The sequence below is a fragment of the Sarcophilus harrisii genome, chromosome 1 (assembly GCF_902635505.1).
Source record: "Sarcophilus harrisii chromosome 1, mSarHar1.11, whole genome shotgun sequence".
Lineage (NCBI taxonomy): Eukaryota > Metazoa > Chordata > Mammalia > Dasyuromorphia > Dasyuridae > Sarcophilus > Sarcophilus harrisii.
Genome location: NC_045426.1, coordinates 424,566,441 through 424,580,435, shown reverse-complemented (window position 1 = coordinate 424,580,435; position 13,995 = coordinate 424,566,441). Strand labels below are relative to the sequence as shown.

The following is a 13,995-nucleotide window of genomic DNA, read 5'->3' as shown; positions in this document are numbered from 1 at the left end:
TCAGGTCAAATGTCACTTCCTTCATAAAATCTTTAAAGTAGCCTGGTGAAATATCAAAAGCATTGGAATTGGAGCCCAGAGTCGTAGATTTGGCTCATAGCTCCATTATTATCCCTATAACATCTTTGATCCTCAGTTGTATCACCTGTACAATGTAAATAATAACTTCAGACTTGGAAGGCTACTTGGGAAGTCTTGCTTTTACTTCAGTGCATTGAGTGAGCCCACTGAGCATATTCACCTTTCCTTGTATCTCCAATCTGTCTTGCTACTGGTGAAGAAGTTTCTGAAAACATTTGTACAGGACATCAAGGAAGCATGAATCAATCAATGTCGAATACCCTTTGCATATAGTCCATTTAGATAACATGCTTTATGTCTGGTGCACTTTCAATATATTAGTGCATAAGAAAAGAAATGAAATGAATAACTGAATAAGGTAAAAAAGCAGACCTATCTTCTATAAAAACCCTTTTATGATCTCCCTTTTGCCAGAACCTCCCGTTTTAAATTATCTCCAATTTATCATGTATATAGTTTGCTTGTACATAGTTGTTTTTCTATTACCTTTCTCATTAGATTATAAACTTCTTGAGAGCAGGGACTCTTTATTTGGGGAGGGGGATATCTCCATGATTTAGCACAGTGCCCTAGTCATAACTAAGTGCTAAATAAATGCTTGTGGAATAGCTGAGTAGCTAAAATTAAACTTTTAGAAAAATCAAAACAGAGAATATTGAGATCTGGTTTCTAGTCTTGGTTTATCCTGCTAATTGGTACATGACATCAGGTAATTTAGAATCAAATGATCACAGAATTTTAGAGGTGAAAGGAACTTCACTGACTTTTTAATTCAATCTATTCCTATTAAAAAAAAATGCAAACAACAACCACCACAAAAACCCACTACGGTATGACCTTTAAGTCAGGGATACTTAACCTGTGGTCTGTTAACTTTATGTGTGTGTGTATGTGTGTGTGTGTGTGTGTGTGTGTGTGTGTGTGTGTGTGAAGAGGCTTCATTTTCCTCTTTACAGTCGGAGGTCTCACAGGAATCATACTTGCTAATTCATCCTTAGACATCATCCTTCACGACACATACTATGTCGTAGACCACTTCCATTATGTACTATCTATAGTATGTGTGTGTGTGTGTGTGTGAGCTTTATTTCAGTATAATTGATTTCCTTTGTAGATATTTTACTTTATTCACTTAAAAACATTTTGAGAAAGGGTTCATTTTCAGGCTTCAAAGGGGTCCATAAAAGGAAAATGGTAATGAATCCCTGTTGTAAGTCATCATCTTTTTATGAAAAATGATATTTTGTCACCTGGGGAAATAAATTCTACTTTTGGGTAACTCCAATGGTTAGGAAGCTTTTCCTTCTATCCCTAAATCAACTCTTTGCAAATTCCAATTAATTATTGAACCTGTGGTCTTCTATGGTCAAACAGATCGAGTTATCTACATGGCAACTCAGAAAATCCAAGAAAGCTCTCCCCCACATTAAACAGGATCAGATCCTCTTACTGCTCCTCATTTGACATGGGATTCAAAGGTCTTGAACTCTTGAGTTTCCTCATCTGCAAATGTGGATCAAAATGCTTTTACTATCAAAGTCATCAAGTTGTGAGGCTCGCCTGAGTTAATAATGTGTGCAAAAGACTTTGTAGTGTTTAAGGTAATTAATATATTGTTACAATCATTTATGTGTAAATGTTTATCTTTTTAACATTAATAGTTTCAACTGTATGATCAAACTTGCATGAAATAATGAAGAGTGAAATGAGTAGAACCAAGAGAATACTGTACATAGTAACAGCAATATTTTTCTAAGAACAACTTTGAACAACTAAGTCATTTTGAGTATTATAAATACTCAAACAACTACAAATGGCCTATGAAGGAAACTGCTAGCCACATTCAGAGAAAGAACTGATAAATAAAAATATGCATAATATGGTTTTATGTATATGTATATATACATACAAACATATTCACATCTAATGGTAGCCTTTCCTGGGGGTAAGGTGAGGAAGGAAGGAGAAAAAAAAAAGGATACAGCAAAGAATAAAAGAAAACTTAGAAGAAAGCATAGAAAGGCAGTGTAGCTTTGGAAATTAGATGTGATATTTATTATGTAGTTTTTAAAAAAGTAAACTGAGAAACTGAAATTTATGGTTTTTATTGGATCCTCTTTTCATGTTGTACTGTGTATTTGTAATTGTTTTTGGTCTTATAGTATTTAAGTTCAAAGTGAATTAAAAATAGTTTCAATTATATAAAATATTTTGCTTTTTAATAAAGTAAGCACATTACTTAAAATAATAACAACAACAATAATCAATCTTTCTAAAGACAACACTACTATGGTGTTTATGAAGAAAAAAAATCTAAAGATGAAGTTATTATGCTATTACTGTCCTAAACATACTTTATTCTTTCCATTTGGAGTGGGAGCAATATTCTAATGATTACTCACAAGAAGTTTTTCCTTAAAAGGTTTGAGCTTTCCCCCAAACTTCATATGCTCAAGAGAGGCGCAAAAAAAAAAAGTCCCTTCCAGGTCATCTGAAGTTAAAAGTAGCCACTAGAGCTTCATCCTGGCCCTAAGGGTTGGCTACCAAATTTTTGTTTTTTAAATTTATATAGCTTTTTACTTACAAGATATATGCATGGGTAATTTTTTCAGCATTGACAATTGCCAAATCTTTTGTTCCAATTTTTCCCTTCCTTCCCCCCATCCCCTCCCCCAGGTGGCAGGTAGACTAATACATCTTAAATATGTTAAAGTATATGTTAAATACAATATACGTATACATGTCCATAGAGTTATTTTACTGCACAAGAAGAATCAGACTTTGAAATAATGTACAATTAACCTGTGAAGGAAATCAAAAATGCAAGAGGACAAAACCAGAGGGATTGGAAATGCTATGTTGTGGTTCACACTCATTTCCCAGAGTTTTTTTCCTGGGTATAGCTGGTTCTATTCATTATTGAACAAATGAAACTGATCAGAATTGATCATCATATAGTATTGTTATTGAAGTATATAACGATCTCCTAGTCCTGCTCATTTCACTCAGCATCAGTTCATGTAAGTCTCTCCAAGCCTTTCTGAAATCCTCCTGCTGGTCATTTCTTACAGAACAATAATATTCCATAACATTCATATACCATAATGTATTTAGCCGTTCTCCAATTGATGGGTATCAACTTAGTTTCCAGTTTTTGGCCACTACAAAGAGTGCTTGGCTACCAAATCTTGATGGACAACTAGTTTTACTCAGCTGAATCAATTCCCTGGGTCTTTTAATACCAAACCTAACTGCCCCCTATTATGGCTAACTAAATCTATTTTTGTTATCTATTGATTGGCCTGTGTGTTTCATTTTTTTTCCCAATATGGAATTTAAATTACCAGAAATAACTGGAGTTAGTCAGTTCTAGGTCATAATACTACCTTAAAATGATGTCTCCTTCAAAGGGATATATGGCTATACTTTTTTTTTTTTTTAATAACCTGTGCATTGTAGTTATTTCTATGTTTTATCTTTCAGATTAGATTGTAAACTTCCTTGAAGCAAGGTCAGATCATATTCATTTTTCTATTCCTCATGCCATCTTTGCTCATTAAGTCCCACAATTCTTTCTTTTCTAGTTTTCACATTTGGCAATTTTGATAGAATCATGTGATCACAGATTTAGAAGTGGAAGGAACATCAGAGACCAATTTTCTCATTTTCCAGGTGAGGAAAAGGTAGTAATGATTAGAATGGGCTCTAAGTCCAGGATTTCTGACTCCCAATTCAGTATTTTGATGCAATGATATCATTGAAATGTCAGGTAGAAGACAATGTATGATTTCTAAACTCACTTAATCATCTTGGATTATACAAGAGGATCTAACTGAAAACATATTATATATTGTGTACAAAAGTAATTGATGAACCTACTACATTTTTCTTCTAGCCCTATAGTATATGGTTGTATTTCATATCTCCTAAATATTCATAAGAAAATTCATTAGATATAATAAATCAGAATAGATTTTATCTGGATCTGAGTTATTAATAATTTTGGGGGATTGCAAGATTACTATTCTGTTTTCCGTCACTTGAATAAAAAACTTCATATCCTTATACTGGACATTTTCATTAACTGACAGGAGCTACTTAGTAATCTTGAAACCATTCTTGACTCCTTTTTTCCCTTAATTTTCCTGCCCTCTTATCTAATCAGGGTTAAATCTTATTGATTCTACCTCTATAATATCTCTCATAAATGTTCAACTCTTTCCACTCACATAGTCACTCTCCTGATCAGGTTCTTGATAGCTTTCATCTAGATTATTAAAATAGCCTGTGGCTTTCTGCCTCAGTTTTACCAACTGTAAAACGGGCATGATAATAGCACTAACTTATTAGGGCAAATAAAATTAATAATATACATAAAGAGCTTAGTATAGTACCTGATACATAACTAATAAATACTTAAATTTTTTCCTTCCTATTTTCTGTAGAAAGAAGAAACAAAATGCTCAACCTAGAATTTAAAGACTTCAGCTGTCTAGCTTCCACCTATTTTTCCTAACTTAGTTGATATTACTCCTTTCACACAATTGACAGTCCAGTAAAACAGGTCTATTCCCTACCCAAGCTTAACTTACCAACTCACATTTCTATACAAAGCACCAGTCCTAGATTGTGCTCCCTCATTAAAATCCCTGGCTTTCATGAAGGCTCAAGTTAACTGCCACCTTTTATGTGAAGGCATTCATAAGTTTTCAATTGTTACTTTCTCTCTCCGTTGTATGTAATTCATAAATATTCATATTTGTATATGTGCCTCCCATAAGAAAAATGTAGGGGTCCTCAGTCTCTCCAAAAGTGATTGCTTAATTTTTGTCTTTGGATTTCTAGTTCCGGGCACAATCCCTTGCTCATAGTTGTTGTGAAATGTGTGATTAACTGAGAAAATATAGACAGAATTCATTGTGACTTGAGATTCCTGGCATTTCTGGAAGAGATGTGTTTTAGCAAAACTCATTTATAAGGTAAACCCTTCAACTTAAAATAACTTTTCAGAGAAATAGCATAGTAGTAGACCATGAGCTACTCTTGGGGTCTTAAAAATGTGCTTTTTAATATAGTTCTGACGTATGATGTCTTTGTTAGCTTGGATAAGTCACCCAGTCTCTTAATGTCTCAGACAACTGTTTCAGACTGAGTTACAAAAAAAGTACCATTCTTCACTGTGAGAGGGAGTTTCCTGCCTATTAAGTTTCTTATAGGGCAAGTCCGTGTATGGTTGGAGCACCAAACTTGGCATTAGGAAGACCTAAATTCAAATCCACTCTCAGACACTTACTAGTTATGTGATCTTGAACTAATTCTCAGTTTTTTCATATGCAAAATAAACTGGAGAAAGAAATGACAGACCACTTCCATATCTCTGCTAAGCAAGCCCCAAATGGGATTACAAAGAATTGGACACAACAAACAATTGAACAAGAAGTTCCTATAAGGAAATCACAACTCTAATCCCATATATTAAAATAGTAGTACATTTCCAAAAGAAAAATTTCCTAATGCAAGTAGTCCTTATAGATAAGTCAATACTTTGGAGCCACACGTCAGTTTTTTAGAAGCTGAAATATATTTTCCTTTAGGAATGATGTATTATAAAAGTGGTTAAATTCCTATTTTATCCCTCAACATGTGGGCTGAAATCCTAGTCGATGTTAAAAAAGACACTATAATGATATTATCAGTAATAAAATAAAATGATATTGACTAAAAAAACTACTTTAAAAATTGATCTTGATGTCATTAAATTAAATAAAACAGGGATAGATTTAATTAGAGGAAGATTTTGGGATAGATCCCAAATTATGGATATTGTTCAGGGGATTCCAGGGAAGGACTTTAGAAGTTTCTAGGACCAGGTTTTTATCATATCTAATTTCCCTTGAATATTGAACTTTTCAAAGTTAAAATTTAATTTAAAAAAACTGAAGGGTTTTTTTGATTGAGATTATTAGCCATTGGCCCTCAAAATTTTGAACCATGTTTAAGGTCATTTGTTTTGCTCATAAACATAATGAAAAGATAGCTGGTCTACTCACCATCGACCACTGACATCATTGGTTCAAGGCAGTTTTATTGCTTATTTTTATAGCAAAAATTTGCTTTGTTTCAAAGTTTGTTGCTTAGGGAATGAATGCAGGTCAGTGGTCAGTTAAAATATTTTATCAAGAATTTAATTAAAAATGGATAATTATGTGATATATTAAGTATTGCACTGTATCATTAGAGTTGTAATCCTCTTTATATCTGTTTATTCCTCCTTTTACAATTTGCTGCATGATGCAGATTTCCTGATCATTAGGACTTTTTAGGAATCTCATTCATGTCTCATGATTCCCTAAATCTATACATATAACTACTGAAAATTTTGTTCTCTTCTTTTTGTTAGGTATTTATATTGTCTAATATAGGTAAGCTATGGTATTACTCTTTGACACCATTTCCAGCAAATCATATTCCTGTATAAATTCTTTACAGTAATGGCTTCATCTCAGATTAAATGAATTATTTCCCTAGTCTTGTAAATCCTTCACATTCAAAATTCTGTTTATCAAAGCTTTAAACTGAGGGATTACTACCTAAGGAAACAGATGATTCCATTTCTCACCAAAATACTTTTTTATACATAATTTTAGAAAGAGTTCAATGTATTGCTTTTTAGAAAAAGCATAAAAAGGAAAAAATTTCCAGTGGAAGAAAGAAAGACAAAATAATAGGAAAATTGTTGAGAGACATATTTTAAAGCACTAAAAGTGAAGGGCAGAGAAGGATCCCAATCCAAATTGTCTTGATCTCTTGTGTCTAAATAAAAGGTCATGTTTTCAAGTGTCTGGATTAAGCCTTTCTGAAGCTGGCATTTAAAAATGTGTAACCAGATAAAGAAGAATACATGTAAGACTTCAGTTTTCTATAAGTCACTGGTCTACAACTGTAAATCTTTTCAGTAAATATATATATGTATATATATATATGTAGATAGATAGATATATTTGTATTTTTATAAATTATATACATAATACATGTTCTAATATACCGATGAAAATGTACATTATAAAACTTATACTTACGAAAATTTTAAAACAACGAAATAAAAATGAAATAACTAACAGGGTGCTACCAGAGTTTATTGAGTTGAAGAGAAATCCTGTTCAGAATTGCACTTTAGGAGAATCAGTTTGGAAGTTGTGTGAAGGGTAGATTGGAAAAGAAAGAGAAACCTGAGGCAAGGTGTCCAATTAAGAGGCTTTTCTTATAGACCAGGCAATAAGTAATGAGAACCTGAATAAACTAGGGTAATGGCTGTGTGAATAGAGAGAAGGCGACATATGTGAAGGATGTTGTGGAATTAGAAATAACAAGACTTGGCAAATGGATGGATATGTAGGGTTGTTAATAAGGATTGAAAATAACACTAAGAATGGAGATAACTGTCCACCGTGATTTGGAAGTTTAGAAGAAAAGTACGTTTTATAAGAAAGATAATATAATAAAATCTCTGATACAAACTACAAACTACCCTGCTTTCTTATTTTTAATAACTTACTCTATATTGCCCAAAATGAAAAGAAAGGAAGTGAGCCTTTTATACTCCCTCACTGCTCTTTAGCACAAAGCTACTCCTCAGAGAGGTGCCCTGTAGCCATGAAATGCCTTGAGGATTAAGATGTGGGTTTTCTGAATGTTAGGAAGGCTGCTCTGTCATCACCTTGGAGACTACAGTTGTAGGGAACAGACTGAAGAAAAATAACAATTGTTTCCATACACTTACTCAACCATTGACTCAGAAAAATGTCATGAATTGAAGCCCCCTGGGGGCATGGTGAAAACTGCTATAAGTGTAGTCAAATAAGGACTAATGATTTCATCCACTCTGGAGTTTTTAATGATCACCTCTATGTAGCTAATTCTGAAGTCAATGCTTCAAACCTCAGTATCTGGTTTAAGCTGTAGTACATCATCTATAGTTGCTTATAGGTTACAACCATTGACTTTCTGTCTTAAATGCCCTAAAGTGAATGTTTTATCATCACACCAGCTGCTATCTTTGGTATCTATTCCCTTCCATCCGCTTATATCCACTACCTTAGTTCAAGTTCACTCCTATTTGGTCTCTCGGCATCCAGTCTCATGCCTACCCAATTCATCCTCCACAAAGTTGCCAAGATAATATTACTAAGACCCAGATTAAAATGTCACAGATTTCTAGTTGTAAGGAACATTAAGGTAATTAGGCTAAATCCTCATTTTGCAGATGAGAAAACTGAAGAATAGAAAGATTAAGAGATCTTATTCAATGCCGCAAAGAAATAAGTGGCAGCTCTTGTGATTCCAAATTCAGGGTTCTTTCCATAGTCTGACCATGTCACCTCATGCTCAAAATCTTTCAGTGATTCTTTACTCCCCTAGGATAAATTATAAACTCTAAAACTTGAAATTTGAGATTTTTCACACTCAGTTTCCCACCTACCTTTCTGATTTTGTTTCATGACTTTTTTTTTTTTTTTTTTGTTCTAGGTAAACTGAATTCATTATCAGTTCCCAGCACTCCTCATCTCTAATTTCAAGAATCCTTGTTTTTCTTAAAGGATCAATTAAGAGGGCACCTTCTTTTCAAGTTTTCTTTTTTCTAGTTAATCATTATTTCTCTCCTTTTCAGTTTTCCTTGTACATATTTACACCCATTCAGTAGAACATAAACTTCTATTTATATGTATATATATATATATATATATATATATATATATATATATATATATATTTTTTTTTTTTTTTCCTGAGGCAACTGGGGTTAAGTGACTTAAGCACACAGCTTCAGTATATTAAGTGTGTTAGATCACATTTGAACTCAGGTCCTCCTGACGTCAGGGCTTGTGCTCTATCTATCCACTCCACAACTAGCTACCCCGGAACATAAACTTCTTCAAGGCAGGTGTTGTTTCATTTCTGTCTATACATCACAAGTGCTCAGGTTAATGCCTTACACATATAGGTGCTAATTAACTTTGTAGAATTGAATCATATCTTTCCTGAGCTCAAAATACAAGAATTTCAGAGTTAGAAGAGATCTCAGAAGCTATGTAGGCTAAAACCTACTTCATATTAATCCTTTCAACAATAACACCTTCCAAGGAAGCCCATTACACTTTTAGATAGCTTTGATTGGTTAGGAAATTTTAACTTAAATCAAGAAAAGATCTGCCTGCCATTCTGCATTGCTTCTACTTCTGTCCTTTAGGATCATGCTGAAAGAAGTCAAATTGATCTTCCATATTTTAGCCCTTCAAATATTTGAGTACACTTATCATGTCCTCCCCTTTGAGTCTTCTCTTATTCTACTGATAAATCCCCAATTCCTTTGGAGATTTCAAGTTGCCTAACAGAGTGCTGATTCTATATCTAGTATTTAAGGTCCTAAAAAATATAGTTCCAATCTATTCTTTCAGGCTTATTTTATCCCCTTCCAAAACAGATACTTTATGGTTTCGCCAAGCTGGCCCAAATTTCATCCCATTCCAAAACAGATACTTTATGGTTTCGCCAAGCTGGACCGATTGTCAGACTCTGTATGCCTTTTTTCCTATCTCCTTCCATCTATTTCTGGATACCATTTTCCTCACATTCAGAACAGACTCCTCCTGCACCTTCACATATCTCCACCATACTATATTTCTTTAACAATTTTAATTTTGTTGTCTCTAGTCTGAGGTAGATCATGTATCTTGCAGAGATAGAACTGGAGAGCTGCTATCTAACCCTCCCTTCCATTGAAATGTGTGGCTCTGTATAAGCACAACCATTTTACTTAGTTGATCTACTGCTTCAGGATGACCATAAGACTCAGGAGCTCAAGTGTAGAATTCTTCCAGTGACAGAGTCCCCTTCCAGTGAAATCTTTAAAAGTCTCCAACATATAGGACTTTGCTTGTTCTTCTCATGTGATAGGTCACAAACATTCCTTTAATTCTAAGGTTATATGTAAAGCTGAGTCAGTACATCAAAGGCTGAATTTACTTGCCTTGTTCATTTTTTATATATGTTATTTCCAGAAAATCTCATTTGTCAAGCCAAAAATGTCATCAGAAATTGAACAACCAGCAACTGTATGTATGTTTATGATCAGTTTTATGTAGGTTTCTCTACATAATTATATAAACCTTACTCTTTATGGATATATATTTACATGACTCCAAAATAGGCCTTAGACTCTACAATAGGCATTAGAAACAACTTCTAAATAAAATCTGATTGTTTAGGAAAAAAGACACATCCAAACTGAGCTATTCTCTTTGTCTTCTGAAACATCGTAAGAAATTAAAAGCAGCAGGACAGAACTGAAGAAGTTGGTGAGTATTTAATATAGTTTGAGGCAGGAGACTGCATGTAGTGATGAGCATTATCAGAGTCTACAAGCTTGCCAAGAAAGGCCAGGGTTGATTATTCTAAAGAACTAATCAGGAAGGATAGAGAAATGTATTTTTACCATATCTGTCACTTTCATATGGGGTTCACATCATCTCTTTATTAAATAGATTATTATAATACTTTGAAGGGAATAGAATAAAATGAATACAGTGTCACAATATAGGTGAAAAAAATGGGTGTTTTTCTTAGTTAAAGAACCTATGATTGACATAGCTGCGTGTAAACTATGAAGTACAATAGAGATAAATGTCAAGTATTATCATTATTTGATGATGGACAATTCAAGTTTTTCTATTCTTTTTCTGCAATTAACAAAAATCTCCAACTAACTAGAAACATAGAAAATTTGTTTATATCTATTTTAAATCATTAACAGTTGCTTATTCTTTATTTAAAAATACTTGTTTTAATGAATCGTTATGTAGTCTCTAAATGTTTAAAAATTCCCAATAAAAAATCACTATGAGCTTTTAGGTGGTTATATGTTTCCTAAAGTCCAGAAAGTAACTATAATAAAGTTGTTTAAAGTAATTGTCAGCGATTTAGAAAAATGTGTAGGATGACTCAGTAAAGTATAAGAAATAATGCATTTTTTTATTTAAAGTGTTCAATTGAAAGATTACACAGTCCTCCTTTTATATGAAGATGCATATAAAATATTGTAAAATTTTCAGTAGGTGACAATATGCTCTGTTCTTTATTTAAACAGAGGTTTCTTAATTTCCTGATTTGCTAAAGTATGAGGCTGAAATGAAACATTTTGTATGGATCACATACTTAGCTCTTTCCATGTTTAAAGAATGAAAAACTAATTCATATTTTGAAAGTGAAAGATCATCTTTTCTTGTTTGTTTCCTGGAAACAAGAAATCATTCATTTGGGATATATTTTATTACCGAGAAATTTCAGGTTGGGTGCTTGTTTCTCTAAAATGAAGGGTTTTACCCATCAATCATTCAGAAGATTTGACATTATATAGTTTAGTCCAGTTGTGGCTTAGAAAGGAAAAAAAAAAGTTTGAGCAATAACTTTCCCATGTCATTACAGTAAGTTGAACACAAAATAATAATTAAAAAAATACAATGCAATTCAGACTAAAGAAACCTCTGCATGTGCTTCTAAAATTTAAGTATTCTGATAGCAACATAGACTGAAAGACAAGCCAATTTAGAAATGAAACAACAGAATAATATATGGATATAGTTGCCATTAAAAACCTTCTCTGATGCCTTATTGTGGCACAGAGGTATCTCTGGCTTTTTGAAAAAGACACCAATGGAAGCTGTGAAAAACTAACATCTTGGATTTTGAATATAAATTTAGATATAAATTATATCTCTACCTCCATGGACTAGTTTGTCTAAATTCAGAAGGACTCATTGCCTGAAGGTCAGTCACCATTTGATTATGATTAATATTTTTGGCAACAGCAACCCCTGAAGAACATTTGCTAAAGTATGAAGAGTTGCCATCTGCACTCGTGCATTGGTGTCTACACCACTGAAATGGATTTTTAAAGAAGTGAAGCATGTGGAAAGAAAGCATTAAAAGTCTTAATATGATTTTTTTTAGGGAACTTTATTACATAAAATTTGTGTAAAATGACATAAAATTACATTCAAATTTGTGGAATAATTGGCTTTGAAATGTCACATACCTCCTGTACTCCAATGATGAGTTTAAAAAATATCCATAAAAAGAAGCCACATGATACCTAGTTTATAATAGAAAATAAAAATTATTTCACTCCCCCATGGTTATATTATTGATCCTTAGTCAGATACCTTGGCTTTCTATATATGAAATGGGCATGAGATATCTTTTAATAGGTGATATCATTGACCACAGTGTGATAAGCTCACCTATCTATTTCAAAGGGTTATTATGAAAGGCCACATACTGTAAACATATGGCTGACAGGAATTTATGAAAAAAAGCAATGTATTAAATAATACTCATATAGAAAAATGAATTAAAAGGCTCAACATTTTAGAAGATAAATACTTTTGAAACAACACGTAACCTAATAAATAATAAAAGGGGTTTAAATAGAAATAAATTGGGTAGGAGCTAATCTATTATTTGGGATACATGTTAGAGGAGCTTTTGTAGCAAGGGAATGTGGTGGTAATGAAAGTTTCATGGAGAGAGCTCATTGAGATATCAAGAAAGTATTTTTTAAGAGGAGAAATGATTGCATTTCATTCCCTCCACTTCTAGCTATAGAGGCTTCACAGATGATCAGCATTAGATAAAATAAATCTTAATTTCTAGTAACAATTCCTTGCAATCAGGGATTATTATCTCATTATCATTTTATATTGTTATGCTCAACTTTTGTTTGTACCTCTTAGGCATTTAAAGTCATTTCTTTTTTTAGTTCCAGTATCTATGGTACAATGCCTAGTGCACAGTATGTGCTTATGAAATACATGTTTAGTGGTTGGTTTTATTTTCTATAATAGTAACTTTTATGTGAGATGTCTTCATTATTAGAATTTTAATTTTTTGAATGAAGATAGAAACCAAATTTTATATAAGCTTTGCAATTTCTTATCATCTTTTATAGTACCTTATTGAACTGCTGAATTTTTGGATATTATTTTTATCTACCTCCGTCTCTGTCTGTCTAATTCTCTCTCTCTTTCTGTGTGGGTGTGTCTCTGTTTCTCTCTCTAATTCTCTCTCTTTCTGTGCTCTGTGAGTGTGTGTCTGTGTATGTGTATCTGTCTGTCTCTGTCTCTTTCTTTCTCTCCAGGTTCTTCATGGTGTATTCTTTTTCTAACCTAGGCTCATCCCTCCTTAGATAGTCAGATGGTCATCCATTCCCAGGTGCTCACCATATTGAAGTTAGATTTAGTGTGGACACCTAATAAGCTTTAGTTCACTGTAGCTCAGTACTCCTGAGTTCAAGAGACCCATTAACCTCAGCTTCCTTGGTAACTAGAATTATAAAATGTGTTGGTATACCTGGTTGATTCTTTTTTTTTTTTTTAATGCAGATCTGTATATGTCCCATATGTAGGAATTACTATAGAGCCATAAATTTAATTTAACAAGTAACACAATTTTATTATTCCATCTGTATGTTTATGTAGGATATTTAGCTTGATTTTTCAAAATAGCTTATGAAGTATTACTCTGTTCTTTGTACAGAATACACATCAACCTGTGTACATATATATTATATTTTATAACTTTTACTTAACAAAAAATACCTTCATGCAATTACTATTGTAGCAAATATTTCTCTAATGTATGTATGTTTATTCATTTGCTGAACTTTTTAGGCAGGAATGAAATTATACCACAAGAACAAGATTTTGTTGAATTATTTAGTTCTAATACTTCCAATGATATATGATTATATCAATATGGATATTCCTTCCAATGAAAAAAATTGTAACCTATCCATATATCCCTATCCTATGAAGCTCTTATTCATACCTTCCCAGAGGGGTCAACGTGGAAAAATGATCT

The 13,995-nt window shown here is 32.8% G+C and overlaps 1 protein-coding gene and 1 long non-coding RNA gene across 4 annotated transcripts in view; one reads left to right on the top strand and one right to left on the bottom strand.

Moving 5' to 3' along the window:
- LOC100933622 (cadherin-6) overlaps positions 1–13,995 on the bottom strand; it is a 161,624-nt gene that overhangs the window by 103,469 nt on the left and 44,160 nt on the right. The window lies entirely within an intron of this gene.
- The window catches only part of LOC105749293, a 120,106-nt gene that overhangs the window by 96,861 nt on the left and 9,250 nt on the right, over positions 1–13,995 (top strand). Inside the window, exons 5-7 of one of the 2 annotated variants that reach the window (XR_004230905.1) lie at positions 3,666–3,753; positions 10,140–10,193; positions 10,347–10,670. The exons of the other annotated variant lie outside the window; for it this stretch is intronic. This is a non-coding gene — a long non-coding RNA (uncharacterized LOC105749293). Of the gene's footprint in view, positions 1–3,665; positions 3,754–10,139; positions 10,194–10,346; positions 10,671–13,995 lie in introns of those variants that run through there. 2 annotated transcript variants of the gene reach the window in all.